Source organism: Ananas comosus, linkage group 16 (assembly GCF_001540865.1).
Source record: "Ananas comosus cultivar F153 linkage group 16, ASM154086v1, whole genome shotgun sequence".
Classification (NCBI taxonomy): Eukaryota; Viridiplantae; Streptophyta; class Magnoliopsida; order Poales; family Bromeliaceae; genus Ananas; species Ananas comosus.
Genome location: NC_033636.1, coordinates 6,400,377 through 6,400,611, shown reverse-complemented (window position 1 = coordinate 6,400,611; position 235 = coordinate 6,400,377).

Here is a 235-nt window from a genome sequence, read left to right as displayed (position 1 = left end):
TGCTTCCAGAAGCATACCAGGCGCACTATATATATATATATATATATATATATAACTAGGTTGGAATACTATTAAAAGCACCAAGCTATTGGTGCTATTGATTTTTTAGCCCTTAGATTGAGAAATGGGTGGTGGTTAGGATGATGTGGGCCCCATAGGGTTGAGTGAGTGGTTGGTTGAATAATATAATCTAACGGGTAAAAATAATCAGATGGTTAAATCTAACGGTGGAAAA